The sequence below is a fragment of the Cannabis sativa genome, chromosome 3 (assembly GCF_029168945.1).
Source record: "Cannabis sativa cultivar Pink pepper isolate KNU-18-1 chromosome 3, ASM2916894v1, whole genome shotgun sequence".
Taxonomy (NCBI): domain Eukaryota; kingdom Viridiplantae; phylum Streptophyta; class Magnoliopsida; order Rosales; family Cannabaceae; genus Cannabis; species Cannabis sativa.
In genome coordinates, this window is record NC_083603.1 from 69,585,171 (window position 1) to 69,601,178 (window position 16,008).

A 16,008-nucleotide genomic window follows, 5' to 3' on the forward strand; every position below is an offset into this window, starting at 1 on the left:
ACAGTATGCATATGTAGATTACATGTTTAGCGTGCATGTAGGAAGCCTATTAGATTACATTAGATATGTATGTTGGCTTCGAACCATCCAACCCTGTCACGTCGGTACAGGCTGGAGTATGACCAGCAGCCGGAGTATGACCGGTTCGACCGATCAGGCTGACACTTGGTTGGTGGTTCCGTACTATTGACGTATCCCGTCGGTACAGGCTGGAGTATGACCGGCGGCGGAGTATGACCGGTTCGACCGATCAGGAGGATATAGTAACACGTCGGTACAGGCTGGAGTATGACCAGCAGCCGGAGTATGACCGGTTCGACCGATCAGGTTGTTACGTGTCAATAGTACCGTCCCTATGAACGTTTAGAACTCAGTACCGTGTTGGACACGGCAGTAGCGGGACTCAGTATCGTGTTGGACACGGCAGTTAGAATTATGTATGAGTATTATTATGCTTTTCTTACTGAGTCTGTCGACTCAAAGTTCTACGTTTATGTGTAGGTAAATGCAAGGCTAAAGCTGATGGACCGTGAGCGAGCTTGTGAAGATTGTACATGTCGGGGCGGTTAGGCCTGGAGCGTACGATCATCGGGACAGCGAGGCTGATTTTTGTAACTGGTCATTAGACGACCTTTATTTTATGTATCAGTTAATCAGTTAAATCTTTTTGTAAATTATTTTATAATCGGGATCCCGAGTCTTTTGTAATATTATTTTATGAGTTTAATTAAAAAGCAAAAATTTTAATTAATCACGTTTTTCCATAAACCTCGTTGATTAGCAACGAGCTGCACAACATATTTAAAAATCACATAATACGCCTATGTTAGTTAGGGTGTTACAAAGATCCTGGTAAAATAAATTCCAACAACTGGCCTCAGAGCCATGGTAATTGATTTTCTTGCAAGAAATTTGGACTTAAAATGATTTGTATGTGATTTGGATGGTTTCATGTTGATCTATGTGTTATATGATGATTGATTGATGTTTGTGAATTTTTGTGAAAAATAATGGAAATTCTATTTCTGGAATTATTTTTATTGGATAGTTTGGAAAAAATTAAGCAATTTACTTTTTTATAGAACTCAATTTCGATTTTATTTGAATTAGTTATGAATTTTTGAAAATCGGAAAATATCGGGATGGTGTCACCCACCCTACGCGCGCGGATAAGGGTGAAACCCTCGGCTGCACGCGCTCAGACACGAGCTCGACCGAGCTTCCTCAGTCAGACAAGATCTTGTCTGAAACTCGTCCCTTGCACGCGCGGAGAAGCTACATGCAGCCTCCTACAACGAGGGACCTCGGTCAAGCCTCCCTGCATACGCGCGCGGACCGTATGCAATGCATACTATCCGTACCACTTGCAAATTTTTTCGTTTTCTTCAATTTTCCATGCTATTTCATGGAATTAACTTCCTATTTTTTGTGTAGTTTTGTATTTTGATTTTTACTTTTCAATTTTCAAATCTAATTATCAGAAATAAATTAATTTGATTTTTTTTTTAACTTAATTTTAGAAGTGTAATTTGAATTTGAAAATAGGTAAAATCTATCTTTTTGCTTAATTTTTTATCTTATATTTAAATTTGATTATTTTATCTTATTTTTTAAATTTAAGGTCAGATATTAAAATTTTTAAATTAATTTTTTTAAAATTTTTTTGACTTTATTTATATTTAAAATAAGATTTCTATAATCATGATATTTTGAATAGAAATAAGATAATTTGCTAACTTTTAAATTTTATTATTTTTTTTAAATTAAATTATAAAATCAGAAAATGATATTTAATTATCATTTTTATTTGTTTATTGAATATTTAATTTATAAAATAACATGAAATTTTTAAAAGTGGTTAGCAATTTTTTTTTTGAAATGATATTTAGGTTAGTTGAAACCTAATTTTTCAAAATTGTAGGTTTAATTTTAAATATTATTTTATTTTAATTTAAAATCTGAAATTTTTTTATTATTATTTATTATTTTTGAAATTTAATTATTTAAAATTAAATAAATCCTACATCCAACTATCCAGTTCAACTTGTTGCAAGAGTATGTGTTTTAGCTTATGTGTAAGTTTTATAAAATCTATTATTGCTTGATCTAAATGGCCATGGTTAACTTGTTGACAGATCTAATGATTTGATTTTAACCCATGGTTCAATTGTCAATAGGTCAAGTAAATAATTTGTAACAGGTAAATTTTATATTCTTCTTTCATCTGTGTATGACCTAGTAACATGATAGGGTCCATCCAAATCTGTGTGCCTGTGTGAGCCTATATGTTTATTTTATTACAGATGCATATAAGTTGTTGCTAAATAAAATGTCACACCCTGATAGATTTTATTTAGGTCCATTTAGTTTTTGGACCTATTCAATTAATAACAGTTATTTATTTTAAGGTTAAATTCCTCTCTTTTGGGCCTTGTGTGAGAGTTGGGGGCCAATAGAAGTGGGTACGACATACTGAACCCAGCTCCCCCTCACATGAACTACCCCAATAGTATTTGTTTGATTTGAATAACTGTGCTAGGTTAATTAAATTAGTTTAACCTAATAAAATTGATTAGCAACATAATTAACTTTTAAAATATATGAAATTTATTTTCATTTTAATATTTTAAAGTTAATTTTAAGAAAAACACTCTTAGTTTTTAGATATTATTTCTAGATAAACTATTTGTATTTTACTTGTATTTAATTAAATAAAGAATTTTAACTAACTAGATTCTTTCTGAAGCTTATTTATTAAATATTCCTATTTAAGTTATAAATTAGTTAATTTTAACTCATTTTTCTTATCAAACTTAAATTTGAATATTTTTTGAATTTAAAATTAAGTTGAGGAATTCTAAGAATTGGTTATTGAAGATTCTTGAGATATTTTTTAAGTTAGTTTTAAACTTAAAATTGAATATTTTCAAAATTAGATGGTTACAACTTAATTTTGATATTTAATTGAATTCAAATTTGAAAATATTTAAGTTTTAGATTCTTTCTATAACAACTTAAATTAGATATTTTTCAAATTTCTTTTGAAAAGATACTTAGTTAAATTGAGATATTTTCTAGATAGTTATTTCTAGACTACTTATTATTTCTAATATTAAATAGGAAAATATTATACATTGTGAAATTAATTATTTTATAATTAATTTTGGTGCAATTGAAGTTAAGAATATTTTTCCTAGTATTAAACTAGAGATTAATAATTAAGCCTTCTCTATACTTAATTATTTATTTCTTGAATTTAATACATTTAATTAAATTGAAAAATTAAATATCTAAGTTGATTTTCATCATGATACTTAAACATTTTTTTTTCCATGACACTTAATTAAATAGAAAATTATTTTAAGTTGAAATTTTTTTTACAACTTAAATTTGAATAATTTTCAAAATATATTTTATTTATTTTATTAATCAAATTCGAAATTGCATTTAATTATGCAAGATGATTTTGAATTTATCTTGAAAAATAGATTAAAGTTCTAAATTAATTATTTATTTTAATTAATTTTTGAACCAACTTAAATCAATGATCTTTTTTCATTTAATGATTAATTTAAAATAAATGAACTAAAATATATTATTATTAGAAATTGAATTAATTGGTCAAAAAAAAATCTAGATAGATAGTATTTTTGCTTGAAGTATTTTTCTAGTAATTATTTTTTTAAGTAGGTCGAAAATAGTATAGTATTATACTTTCTTTTTCAAAATACAATAAATATATTCTTATGAAAATTTAAATTTGAGTTGCAAATTAATTTAAATTAATACAACTTAAATTAAATAATTTTCTTAATATTTATTGAAAAATTAATACTAAGATGGAAATAATTCAATTTATTTTCATAACCATCTAGGTATAATTTTATAAATATTAAATTAAATTTTATTTAGAGTTTTATTCTAAATTTGATATTTAATGAATATATATATTATAAATAATAAAAGAAAATAAATTTTAAATAATGAGCTTTATTATTATTAAGATATTCGATCTCCATTGTTGGTTTTACATAGCTTTTGTTTTAGTGAGTAATCCTCCCTAATGGAGGAACGTTCATTAGCAAGTTATCACCGTTTAATCTCGAAAGATAAGTATATTTGTAAGTGTTTTATATTAGTATTGATCACCCTAATGGTGGCAAGTGTATTTGACTTACAAAATATGAAACAATGGTGGAAGCTCATTAAATAGGAATGACCTTAACTCTCGCCTAAACGGGACAACGTTGGATTCTCTTTTCAATCGAATAAAAGGTTGCTAGAATATTTATTATTTTAGATGAGCTGACAACTCTATTCAATGGATGGTAGCTTTGAATCTCGCCTAAATGGGACACTGATATTAGTTTGTTGAAAACCTTGGAAATTATTTAGGATTATATTTTTAGTATTTTCTCTTGTCATTCCTACTTGCTATGTGCTAATAATTTCTGAATTGGATTTTGTGTTAAACCATAATTGATTTCTATTTATTATTTTGTAGTATCCTGTATAGCCATGTCAAATCCCATGTTATCACTCTTGACTGAAAATAAGCTAAATGGATCTAACTTCCCAAAATGGAATGAGAACATTAATATTGCTCTCATAGGTGAAACTGCCCTGTTTGTATTAACTGAGCCGTCTCCTGAACAGCGGGGTGACAATGCAACTAAAGTTGTGAAAGAGAAGTTCGAGCGTTGGCAGAATGCTAACAATAAAGCTCGATACTTCATGCTTTCCAGTATGGTTGACACCTTAAAAACAAGGTTTGTAAAAACCGACACGGATGCACAAATTATGACGAAGTTAACTGAGCTATTCGGTATAGCATCTATTCAGTCTCGCTTTGACGCGACTAAGAAATTCATCAATGCATGGATGGAAGCCCATCAGAATGTGCGTGATCACGTTCTCCTAATGGAAAGTTATTTCTAGGAATCCCAGAATCATGGTGCTGAAATGGATCAGACAACTCAATTAAGCCTAATCTTGAATAGTCTAACTCCAGCTTTTCTGCCCTATACATCAAATTATGTCATGAATAAAAAGGAGATAGACTTTCATGCGTTAGTCAATGACCTTCAGACATATGAAAATTTGATTGGAGGACCCAAGAAGAAAGGGAGTAAACCTCAGAATTCTGGAAATGGTAATGGGACGATTAAACATGAGGCACATGTAGCCTCTACTTCAAGACCCAAGACAAAGAATAAGTGGAAAAATACCAAGAAGCGAGCTCAAGCTGTGAAAACAGTTAAGAACAAAAAGGCTCCTGCTACTGGTGATGCATTAAAAGGAAAGTATTTCTACTGCAATGAGAAAGGCCATTGGAAACCCCAATGTCTTAAACTTCTTGCAAAAAAACAAGGTATTTCTTTCTATAAACTGATGAGTTTTAGTGAATTATTATCCAATTGGATTATTAATTCTGGACTACTAACCTTGTTTATTTGTTTTTCTTCTTATAGCACAAGCTGCTTGAACTCAGGTGCTATCTTAGTGAGTTGAATCGGAAAGCTGGACAAAGGGGTGGAGTTCGTCCAAGATAAAAATGAAGCTCATTTATTCATTTATTTATTTTTGATTTAACTGTTTTAGTTCAAAAATAATTTGAATTTGAATTATTAGTTTGGGATTTTTATTCCCTGTTCTTTTCTCATAATGTTGCAAACAATTTTCTTTAAGATTTTATAATATTTTTATTGTTTGTATTTTTTAAAAATAAATTGAAATTTATGAGTTGAGCTTCATCTACCTTATCTTAAACAACAATTACTAATTATATTTATATGTTTGTATGTGTTAGTATTTTTATTATTGGTACAAATTCTATAATATTTTAAACTCTTCATAGAGTTATTACTACATAAACACTAGAAATTATTTCTATGTTTATGAATAATTGTTAATTCTAATACAATTATTAAGAATTTGTTTAATAAAAAGATCTTTTGATCTGATAGGGGTGGAGAAAAAGTTAAGAATAATATGCAGTTCAACGATCTTTTAAATCTAATGAACTCTGGATTATATTCGAAACTCCACATAATCTCTATAACACTTACAGAATCATGATCTCTATAACCTTTAGGGGTGGATCATAATCTCTAAATACTTAGGGGTGGATTTTATTCCACAGTACTCCCTGTAACACATAAACATGGAAGTAATATAATAAATTAGCTATTATCAGAATAAATCCTTGATCTTGATTATATGTTCAAGTTTAGTTTTACTGTTGTAAATAATGATACCAATAAAGTTCTTTGACAATGTATCACACTACCTTAATTGAGTGGGAGAATTTTAAAATTCTTTACCCATCTTCATTTGGTTGACACTTGTGATAGGAACTTAAGAACACTACTGAGAAAGCAAATCTAACCATTCATGTGGATAGAAATAACTTATCAGAATTATGAGAATAAGATAGAAGAATTCTTGCATAGTCTATTCGAATAACTTGAGCCAAGATTTCTAATCCTCATAACATTTTATGGTATCTTAATTTGGTTACTTAATCTCTAGCAAGTATTTTACACTTCAAATACTAGTCTGCTATGTTGATGATTTAGTCTTAAAAGAAGCTTACAGTTTCAGATTAATACAATAAGTCACAATTAGATATCCCTCCATACAATAAGAGGTTAGAAGGATTATTTAACCAGACATCTACTATTGAGTGGGAGCTATCTGAGATGTAATCAAATAAGGAACGTTAGGAGATACTCAAGAAAGATTTATGAAAGTGATCTATATGTTAGATATTAAGGAACTGTATATTAGTTACCCTTATATCTACCCCAACTCATTCAAGAATTTGAGATGGTGGTTACTGTGGGGGTGGAGGAGTTATTCTACAAGAGTGTAAAAACCCTTCTATAATAATTCAAGCTCTACCAGAGAAGATTTATAACTTTGTAAATTCAAAATTACCAGAAAGTTATTTGGCTAAAGAAAATTCTACACTGTATTATCTCAGTTCCAAATTTTAAAATATGAGAGATATGTCTTCTGTTTATTCATATGTACTTAATAAGCAGTGAGGATTTCAGTATCCCTTGATGAGTAAAGCATATAGTAAAGGATGTTTCATAATGTTTTTATGAACTTGTTTCCAAAAGTTTGGGTGGATTCAATTATTCTACACTTGATCTGAAGATCAAGACAACAGATTGATTGGAATGCACAATTTGTTTTATGTTAGTGCAAGTGGGAGTTTGTTGGGTTTTATGCCCTAAATAAAACCCATTACAATCTGATTAGTTATCAATCTAAGAAATTTGAAGTGATTTATGTTTGCATGAATTTTTCATGCTTATGGTTTAATATATGTTTAATATATGCACAAAATCTGTTAAGTCTAGAACATATATTTATTCACAATTACAGTATTGTCAACAAAGTGGAATGTGATTGTGATTATATGATTCAAAAGACTAAGTCCCTGTTTCATCAATGTTTTGGATTTACACTGATGTGATAATCAGCGATGATGTGTACTTACACTTGGAGTAAGTGTTATGTTCTTTCCAGGACATTGGTAAAGTATACTAGTTTCGAATGTATGGAGTATACATTAGACTGGACCGATATTGAACTTAGTCAAGATATTATAAACTTACCGTTGTATCTTTCCAAGTCAATATTAGTAGTTGATCTTAGATTAAAAGACTCTAAATCCTGATATGCGTAGGCTCAACTCAGGAGTGTTATTCATGTTCTTTGATTTATTAGTTAAGCATACTTTTGGGTGAGGGTGATACGTATATTTTGGGAGCATGATAGTATGATTGAGTGGGAGTGCTGAACATAAATATGGAATCTATAGCTTCTACTAGTGTATAGAAGTCAAGTGATGATTCCCTTCGAGCTTAGCTAAATAGAAGTAAACGGATGAGCTCTTATTTCAGTGACTATTTCTTAGATCACTAAAACATCATTTACAGGTAGCTAAGTGTTTTAAGGGGCCAAATACATTGAGGGGTCAAAACGGTAAATTTATCCCATCTCGATGTAAATCATTTATATAGAGGATCTTTGATCACATTAATGGCACGTTTACTATACAATATTCAGAATCGGAATAAATTAAAGGGGAAATGTAACAGAATAAATGAAAAATAATCAGAATCAATATTTGTAATATGTTGTTTACTAAAATTTTTTGGAAATAGAATGGTAGTGATTTATCTTGTTTACTTTATTAGGAAACGTAATCGGAATGCTTAAATTGACTAAATTGCCCTTTTGAGTTAAACTATATTATATGGTAGTTATTTTGTAAGACATATTTTAAAGGACAAAATTGTGATTATATATTTAATATTAAAAAATAAAATAAAAATAATTAAAATCTATTACCCTTAATGGCATTCCTTATAAAATTGGTGGGGGAAGTTCTCCCTTTCTTTTCTCCTTTATTTAATCAAGTTCTCCCTTTCTTAATTTTAATAATGTAAGTAAACAAATGTAAGGGAATTATTACCTTACCATTGATTCCCATTACTTATTAGTAAACATGCCATAAGATTATAACAATGGTTAAATGAGATAGCATATCTATATCGTGGAACATATAGAATGCTCTATATAAGTCTGAGAGTGCAATTCCAAGTTCTAAGAGTGGATTCAACAAGGAATTAATAAGTTAGGAAATTTACTTAGTAAATTCGGTTCGCTTATTGGAAGCTCAGCATTATAGATCCATGGTCCCCATTCTAGTTGAGACCATGCTGCCTGTAAGAATCAATAATTGATTTATGATTAATCAATTATAATTCTAAAGTTAGACTATGTTTAATTTGTGAATTTTCACTAAGCAGGGGTGAAATTGTAAAGAAAAGAGATTCTAGGTTTATTTATTAATTAAGAGACTCTATATGTCTAATTAATAATTATATTAAATGACAATATTATTTAATAATCTATTTTAGTTATTAAATAATTAGTTTTGGCATTTAATTGGTTAGAATTAGAAAATTGGCGTTTTTGAGAAAATAGAAATAAAAATTGTGAAAACTGCAAAATCCAAGTGAGGCCTACTAACACCTATCGCCGGCCACTTGATTGGCCTTTTCCAATTAATATTTTCATTATTTTAATGCCAAATAATTACTAACCCAAACCTAGTAGTTGCCTATAAATAGAAAGTGATGGCTCAGTCAAAAATAAGCTTTTGTCAACAGTTTCTTTAGATTGCCTTTAAGAAAAACTGAGCCTTCCACTTTCTCTCTATAGCCGACCCTCTCTCTCTCTGTTTTCTTCTTCATAATTTCGAAACCTCGTAGTGATAGAGTAGTGCCCACACACAGCAAGTGGTACCTCAATCATAGATTGGAAGACTGTGAAGGATCACACTCAAAGAGAAGGACATTCGGGCTCAGATCTTGATAATACTCTGCGACAGAAAGGATACAAGGGTTAGAGATCTGAGTGGAAGGAGACATATTATTCCGCTGCAACCAATGTAAGATTTTCTTAACTTTATATGTGTTTATTATCATTTTAGAAAGTTCATATTTAGGATTTTAAACAACATACTTGTGAGTAGATCTAAGATCCTGGTAAAATAAATTCCAACAAGAACAACCTACACTAAACTAATTTTCCTAGCTCGCTACTTTTTCCGATGACATTTTTATAGCTCCGCCCCTTTTCGGCAACTTTCCAATGATATAGTGTACCGTTTCGACAAACGGTTTCCCTGGGTGTTGTTATACCCAAAATTTTGCTGGAGGACACGTGTCAAGATAAAGAGAATATGAATCGGTGTCGTATCTTTTTATGGAATAACTCATTAATTGAGTATGTACTAGAGTATATTTGCAACCCGCTGACTGTAAAGTCTTAGGCGAGGAATCAATGTACAAACTGGTACGTAGAGTATTAACGAGAAACCATATGTGGCTAGAGGAGAATAGTGAGGCACCCGAGAAGAGTAACGCATACCCTAACTTGCAACAAGCAAACTAACCGTAAAAGTCGAATCGGCTCGAAGAGCAGGATTGCGAGATGGTCATTTCGCTACGAGGAAGCTGCCTATAGTCCACCCATCTAATAGGAGCAAGGCTCATAACCCTGTCACAACAATAAAGATTCTGTCAAGACATCTCCAGAATCAACAATTAAAGACGTGTTTAATAACAATACTTCTGACCCAGTAAAAGAGGGAAAATCAAAGATGTGTGGCTTTTAAAATCATGTACCGCATTTACATTTTATAAATATATCCCAAGATTTAAGGGATAATGACTGTAATTACATTTTGGTCAACTTTGTAATAAACTGTCACTATGCAATTATAAATAGTGGCAGGTAAGATCAAAAAAGAAGAGAAGAAAAAGGACTCTTACACGAGTGGCCCTGAAAAATACCAGGATCTAGATTTACTACCATATATGTTTTTAACATCCTAATAGGCTTAACTATGAATTTCGGGGCTGCAGCTTTACCTCCATGGTGCGCACTCGTGGACATCCACCAAGTGCACAACAAACGCCCGGGCAAAACTATGAATTTTTCCTTGAGATTTTGCACAGTGCTTAGAGACATTAAAAAAATTGTGGATATCAATTTTCATGCCAAAAAGATTAGTATATTTTTTTTTATGATTTTTTTCCTTTTTTTTGGAAAAAACATTATATAAAAAAAAATATTAATCTTTTTTTCATGAAAATTAGTCTCCACACGTTTTTTTATATGTCCAACCACCCTGCAAAATTTCATGGAAAAACTCCAAGTATTTCTTATACTTCCTTCACATATGTCTACAGAGAAAAAATCATCTATGTTCCTGGCAGAGCCTTAAAACCTCATATTGCTCTTTAGGGGGGTGAGCTGGGATGGGCAGGCAAGGTCACCATGGGGAGGGCGCTGGGCAGGCCCTCTAACCCCCCTCCATGGTGCGCAGGCTAGGCAAATTGGGCGTGGCAATGGGTGATTAAGGGTGTTTCAAAGCCATCGTGACCGACTTCGAGTCCGGACGAGCGATGGTGGCGACTCATCTGAAATTTTCCAGCGTCACAAGGCTCCGCTAGCCCGTAGTGGGTGCCCACGCCGCATGATTTTAAACGAGTTATTTTAATCTCTCGTTTAAAATCATGCGGCGTTGACGTTGGGTGATTGAGGATGTTTGAAAGCCATCTGGACCGACTTCATTGTCCGAAGGATGGGGGACACTCGTCTAAAATTATGCGGCGTCACAACCATCAACTGGGCGGTTACGTTGGTTGATTTTAAATGTTTGAAAGCTAGTGGAAGCGGACATTCATTTAAAATCATTCCGCGTCGCCACCCTCCGATGGTATTTTGGGGTGTTCACGTTGGGCGATTGAGGATGTTTGAAAGCCATCTACACCGACTTCATTGTCCGAAGGATGGGGGACACTCGTTTGATATCATGCGGCGTCACAACCATCAGCTGGGTGGTTCCGTTGGTTGATTTTAAATGTTTGAAAGCTAGTTGAAGCGGACATTCATTTAAAATCATCCATTGATATCATACTTACATAGATGAACCTATAATATATTGAATTTCGGGGCAGCAGCTTTGTCAAAACCATGTTTGTGTTATAGAATATGCATTGTGTTGTTGGTTACATACTACTTGTTTATTGCAGGCTGAGTATTTCCGTCAATTGCTTAAACCTGTGACGTAGTCTGTTTGTAATCGTCGGACTTTGGGATTTGGGACGGACTGCCCTCTGGTTTTGTTTATACATAAGAAGAACTTATAGTATTTTGGCTCTCTACTGTACCTGAGTGGCAATAACTTCTTCATTCATTGCATAAGTCTTGTGATCTCGCGTTTAACTTAAGAACCTTCTTCCAGTTGAAACCTAATAATTTGTCTACTCAAAAAGCTGAAAACCGAACGTTCATCTACTAATTGAATCCTGATGCAGCGCAACCACAAATTTTACACTGAAAAAAAACCACCTCCCCTTGACTATTAAGCGGGCAATAATGAAATGCATGTTCCAGTTGCATCTAATTTCGGGGCAGCAACTTTGTAATAAACTGTCACTATGTTTAATATATGCACAAAATCTGTTAAGTCTAGAACATATATTTATTCACAATTACAGTATTGTCAACAAAGTGGAATGTGATTGTGATTATATGATTCAAAAGACTAAGTCCCTGTTTCATCAATGTTTTGGATTTACACTGATGTGATAATCAGCGATGATGTGTACTTACACTTGGAGTAAGTGTTATGTTCTTTCCAGGACATTGGTAAAGTATACTAGTTTCGAATGTATAGAGTATACATTGGACTGGACCGATATTGAACTTAGTCAAGATATTATAAACTTGCCGTTGTATCTTTCCAAGTCAATATCACTAGTTGATCTTAGATTAAAAGAATCTAAATCCTGATATGCTTAGGCTCAACTTAGGAGTGCTATGCATGTTCTTTGATTTATTAGTTAAGCCTACTTTTGGGTCAGGGTGATACGTATATTTTGGGAACATGATATTATGATTGAGTGGGAGTGCTGAACATAAATATGGAATCTATAGCTTCTACTAGTGTATAGAAGTCAAGTGATGATTCCCTTCGAGCTTAGCTAAATAGAAGTAAACGAATGAGCTCTTGTTTCAGTGACTATTTCTTAGATCACTCAAACTTCATTTACAGGTAGCTAAGTGTTTTAAGGGGCCAAATACATTGAGGGGTGAAAACGGTAAATTTATCCCATCTCGATGTAAATCATTTATATAGAGGATCTTTGATCACATTAAGATTATAACAATGGTTAAATGAGATAGCATATCTATATCGTGGAATATATAGAATGCTCTATATAAGTCTGAGAGTGCAATTCCAAGTTCTAAGAGTGGATTCAATAAGGAATTAATAAGTTAGGGAATTTACTTAGTAAATTCGGTTCGCTTTATTGGAAGCTCAGCATTATAGATCCATGGTCCCCATTCTAGTTGAGACCATACTGCCTGTAAGAATCAATAATTGATTTATGATTAATCAATTATAATTATAAAGTTAGACTATGTCTAATTTGTGAATTTTCACTAAGCAGAGGTGAGATTATAAAGAAAAGAGATTCTAGGTTTATTTATTAATTAAGAGACTCTATATGTCTAATTAATAATTATATTAAATGACAATATTATTTAATAATCTAATTTAGTTATTAAATAATTAGTTTTGGTATTTAATTGGTTAGAATTGGAAAATTGGCGTTTTTGAGAAAATAGAAATAAAAATTGTGAAAACTGCAAAATCCAAGTGAGGCTCACTAACACCTATGGCCGGCCACTTGATTGGCTTTTTCCAATTAATATTTTCATTATTTTAATGCCAAATAATTACTAACCTAAACCTAGTAGTTGCCTATAAATAGAAAATGGCTCAGTCAAAAATAAGTTTTTGTCAACAGTTTCTTAAGATTGCCTTTTAGAAAAACTGAGCCTTCCACTTTCTCTCTATAGCCGACCCTCTCTCTCTCTCTCTCTCTCTTTTCTTCTTCATAATTTTGAAACGTCCTAGTGATAGAGAGTAGTGTCCACACACAGCAAGTGGTACCTCAATCATAGATTGGAAGACTGCGAAGGATCGCACTCAAAGAGAAGGACATTCGGGCTCAGATCTTGATAATGCTCTACGACAGAAAGGATACAAGGGTTAGAGATCTGAGTGGAAGGAGACATATAATTCCGCTGCAACCAATGTAAGGTTTTTTTAACTTTATATGTGTTTATTATCGTTTTAGAACGTTCATATTTAGGATGTTAAACAACATACTTGTGAGTAGATCTAAGATCCTGGTAAAATAAATTCCAACAACTGGCCTCAGAGCCATGGTAATTGATTTTCTTGCAAGAAATTTGGACTTAAAATGATTTGTATGTGATTTGGATGGTTTCATGTTGATCTATGTGTTATATGATGATTGATTGATGTTTGTGAATTTTCGTGAAAAATAATTGAAATTCTGTTTCTGGAATTATTTTTATTGGATAGTTTGGAAAAAATTAAGCAATTTACTTTTTTATAGAACTCAATTTCGATTTTATTTGAATTAGTTATGAATTTTTGAAAATCGGAAAATATCGGGATGGTGTCACCCACCCTACGCGCGCGGATAAGGGTGAAACCCTCGGCTGCACGCGCTCAGACACGAGCTCGACCGAGCTTCCTCAGTCAGACAAGATGTTGTCTGAAACTCGTCCCTTGCACGCGCGGAGAAGCTACATGCAGCCTCCTACACCGAGGGACCTCGGTCAAGCCTCCCTGCATACGCGCGCGGACCGTATGCAATGCCTACTATTCGTACCACTTGCAAATTTTTTCGTTTTCTTCAATTTTCCATGCTATTTCATGGAATTAACTTCCTATTTTTTGTGTAGTTTTGTATTTTGATTTTTACTTTTCAATTTTCAAATCTAATTATCAGAAATAAATAAATTTGATTTTTTTTTTAACTTAATTTTAGATATTAGTGTAATTTGAATTTGAAAATAGGTAAAATCTATCTTTTTGCTTAATTTTTTAACTTATTTTTAAATTTGATTATTTTATCTTATTTTTTAAATTTAAGGTCAGATATTAAATTTTTTAAATTAATTTTTTTAAAATTTTTTTGACTTTATTTAAATTTAAAATAAGATTTCTATAATCATGATATTTTGAATAGAAATAAGATAATTTGCTAACTTTTAAATTTTATTAATTTTTTTAAATTAAATTATAAAATCAGAAAAAGATATTTAATTATCATTTTTATTTTTTTATTGAATATTTAATTTATAAAATAACATTAAATTTTTAAAAGTGGTTAGCAATTTTTTTTTTGAAATGATATTTAGGTTAGTTGAAACCTAATTTTTCAAAATTGTAGGTTTAATTTTAAATATTATTTTATTTTAATTTAAAATCTGAAATTTTTTTATTATTATTTATTATTTTTGAAATTTAATTATTTAAAATTAAATAAATCCTACATCCAACTATCCAGTTCAACTTGTTGCAAGAGTATGTGTTTTAGCTTATGTGTAAGTTTTATAAAATCTATTATTGCTTGATCTAAATGGCCATGGTTAACTTGTTGACAGATCCAATGATCTGATTTTAACCCATGGTTCAATTGTCAATAGGTTAAGTAAATAATTTGTAACAAGTAAATTTTACATTCTTCTTTCATCTGTGTATGACCTAGTAACATAATAGGGTCCATCCAAATATGTGTGCCTGTGTGAGCCTATATGTTTATTTTATTATAGATGCATATAAGTTGTTGCTAAATAAAATGTCACACCGTGATAGATTTTATTTAGGTCCATTTAGTTTTTGGACCTATTCAATTAATAACAGTTATTTATTTTAAGGTTAAATTCCTCTCTTTTGGGCCTTGTGTGAGAGTTGGGGGCCAATAGAAGTGGGTACGACATACTGAACCCAGCTCCCCCTCACATGAACTACCCCAATAGTATTTGTTTGATTTGAATAACTGTGCTAGGTTAATTAAATTAGTTTAACCTAATAAAATTGATTAGCAACATAATTAACTTTTAAAATATATGAAATTTATTTTCATTTTAATATTTTAAAGTTAATTTTAAGAAAAACACTCTTAGTTTTTAGATATTATTTCTAGATAAACTATTTGTATTTTACTTGTATTTAATTAAATAAAAAATTTTAACTAACTAGATTCTTTCTGAAGCTTATTTATTAAATATTCCTATTTAAGTTATAAATTAGTTAATTTTAACTCATTTTTCTTATCAAACTTAAATTTGAATATTTTTTGAATTTAAAATTAAGTTGAGGAATTCTAAGAATTGGTTATTGAAGATTCTTGAGATATTTTTTAAGTTAGTTTTAAACTTATAATTGAATATTTTCAAAATGAGATGGTTACAACTTAATTTTGATATTTAATTGAATTCAAATTTGAAAATATTTAAGTTTTAGATTCTTTCTATAACAACTTAAATTAGATATTTTTCAAATTTCTTTTGAAAAGATACTTAGTT